This window comes from Rhagoletis zephyria, unplaced genomic scaffold (genome assembly GCF_001687245.7).
Source record: "Rhagoletis zephyria isolate East Lansing unplaced genomic scaffold, Rhagoletis_zephyria_1.1 Rzeph_scaffold_00667, whole genome shotgun sequence".
In the NCBI taxonomy this organism is placed as follows: domain Eukaryota; kingdom Metazoa; phylum Arthropoda; class Insecta; order Diptera; family Tephritidae; genus Rhagoletis; species Rhagoletis zephyria.
In genome coordinates this window covers 20527-23340 of record NW_016157751.1, presented here as the reverse complement: position 1 = coordinate 23340, position 2814 = coordinate 20527, and the positions used below count along the sequence as shown (strand labels likewise).

The following is a 2814-nucleotide window of genomic DNA, read 5'->3' as shown; positions in this document are numbered from 1 at the left end:
ATTTGACTCCAAACTCTCTTTCGCTAGTCACATTGACTTTATTGTTTCAAAATCTTTTGCAATGATTGGTTTTATTAGACGTAATTCCGGAGACTTTAAAGATCCAATGACATTGAGATCACTTTACATTTCTTTGGTAAGAAGTCGTCTCGAATACTGCTCATTTATATGGAACCCATTCTACGAAGTACACTCATGTAAAATTGAGAGAGTTCAGAAAATATTTACTAAAATCGCTTTGCGTATGCTTCGTTGGCCTGATGGCCTCCCATCATATACCAGCAGACGTAAATTACTTGGGCTCCAGGCTTTGTATGAGAGAAGAACTTGTTCCTCGCTCTTGTTTGCCTATAACATAATTAACTCGAATATTAAATGCTCTGATTTGTCTAATTTATTCATCCCCTATATTCCACCGCATAATCTTCGGCATACTAGATTATTTATCGAAGTAACTCATAAAACAAATTATGCAATGAATGAACCAATCGTTAAAACTATACATCTAGCAAATCGATATAGCAGCGTTCTTAATTTTAATAGTAGTTTATATAAATTTAAACTTGAATTGTTTTCTATTTTTAACTAGTCTGTAAGAAAGTTTGTACTTTTTAGACTGAAATAAATAAATAAATAAATAAATAAATAAATAAAAATTCATAGCTCTATATATCTGTATAGTAAACCAAATAGCCGGACCAGATGTTATTCAAAATAAAAAATGTAAAAAATATACTTTTTTCCGTATACTCTGTAATATTCCTCCGCAATTTTGTAAGGTAAACTAATAATTTATAATCATTGCTTTGCAGCGATATCTTCTCTTAAATTATATACGTAGGTATGTATAAATATGAGGACGTATTGAACATTTTGGGTATGCAGATTTTTTATGTGGTATATTCATTTATGATAAATATATTACTTGATTTTGTTTTGTCACACTTAAGAAGTAAACGTCTTGGCTGTTCACCCAACCGGTCTATAGTTTCATCAATAATCTCAGATTGGTTCTGTGATACAAAACTTTCGTTGTACGCTTAGAAAAGACACAAACCTAAAGACATACATATGTACTGTCCAAAAATGCAAGCTTTCCAATCCCTTCATGTAGCTTTTACTTTCATTTATTGTACTTTACTTTCAAACTTTTTCCAGTATTTTCCTACTTTTTTTAAATTCAGAAGTCAGTCCTGTTATAGTACTCTAAGGGCCGTTTTCTAATGTAAGCNCATATATCAGGGACCGCAAATAACGATTAGCCTTTGAAATTTCAACTCAAAAAATCACGCGGAAAGAGAAAGGCTACGTGCATAAGGAATAAACCAATAAATTTCTTCTTACTTACTCTTAAGCGGCACTGATTTTTAGTTTTTAATTTTTACTTATAAAAATCAAGTTTAATCATTATATTTTGAGTTTTATTTTTTACTCAGAAAATAATCGTTATGTTTTGAGCTTTATTTTTTGCTCGGAAAATAATCGTTACCTTTTAAGTTTTATTTTTTGCTCGGAAAATAATGGTTACGTTTTAAGTTTTATTTTTTGCTCGGAAAATAATGGTTACATTTTAAGTTTTATTTTTTGCTCGGAAAATAATGATTACGTTTTAAGTTTTATTTTTTGCTCAGAAAATAAAACTTAATTTTTGCGTATGCGTATGTGCATGCGTGAATAGACAGGGGGCGGCTGCATTGAACCTTTAACGCCACTGTCGGCCCCAACGGCCCCCCTGCCCCTACCTGGCTACGCCCATGCAAGGGTATTATAACTTTGTTCACATAACGGTTGTTTGTAACAGGCAAAACGAATCGAGATAGATATAGACAAATGTATACATAAATGATCAGAATAAAAACAGAAATGGATTAAGCGTTGACTGTCTGTCCGTCCGTCTGTGCACATTATAACTCGAGTAAAAATTGTGATATCTTAACGAAACTTGGTACGTGCACTTCTTTTGGGCGTAGGACGGATGGTATTGAAAATGGGGCAAAATCGCACAATAACCACGCCTACCTNGTACACTTAGAAAAGACACAGTAATAAACAATTGAACTATTTTTGCTCATTGTCGCCTGCAGCCAGGTTTTTACCCTTTTTAAATGGAAGTGCTTTGAAGTTAGAGAGAATAACTTGATACAGAACCGGATATGTGGATCTATCCACTTTTTAAATCAATTTACTAATTATTTTGTTAGCGTTGGAAGTATAATTTGTTATACAGCATATATCAGGGACCGCAAATAACGATTAGCCTTTGAAATTTCAACTCAAAAAATCACGCGGAAAGAGAAAGGCTACGTGCATAAGGAATAAACCAATAAATTTCTTCTTACTTACTCTTAAGCGGCACTGATTTTTAGTTTTTAATTTTTACTTATAAAAATCAAGTTTAATCATTATATTTTGAGTTTTATTTTTTACTCAGAAAATAATCGTTATGTTTTGAGCTTTATTTTTTGCTCGGAAAATAATCGTTACCTTTTAAGTTTTATTTTTTGCTCGGAAAATAATGGTTACGTTTTAAGTTTTATTTTTTGCTCGGAAAATAATGGTTNAAACTGCGATATTTTAGTAACCACTGAAGATAATTCCCTCAAAATTAATATTTACAATAATTTTTAGACGAAAAATAAGATTATTAAAAATTTTTGGAAAATGGGCGTAGCCACGCCAACTTATGGTTACATGTGTATATCTTTGTAACTGCTGCAACAATTTCTTCCAAACTTGGCACAGTTGTTGGCCTTGATACAGCATACCAANAATATTTACAATAATTTTTAGACGAAAAATAAGATTATTAAAAAT

At 31.6% G+C, this 2814-nt stretch overlaps 1 long non-coding RNA gene across 1 annotated transcript in view; it reads right to left on the bottom strand.

Moving 5' to 3' along the window:
• The window catches only part of LOC108360961 (uncharacterized), a 4450-nt gene extending 3058 nt beyond the window's left edge, over positions 1–1392 (bottom strand). The window contains exon 1 of the long non-coding RNA XR_001847207.1: positions 1247–1392. This is a non-coding gene — a long non-coding RNA (uncharacterized LOC108360961). The remainder of the gene's footprint in view (positions 1–1246) is intronic.
• Between the last annotated feature and the right edge of the window lie 1422 nt (positions 1393–2814).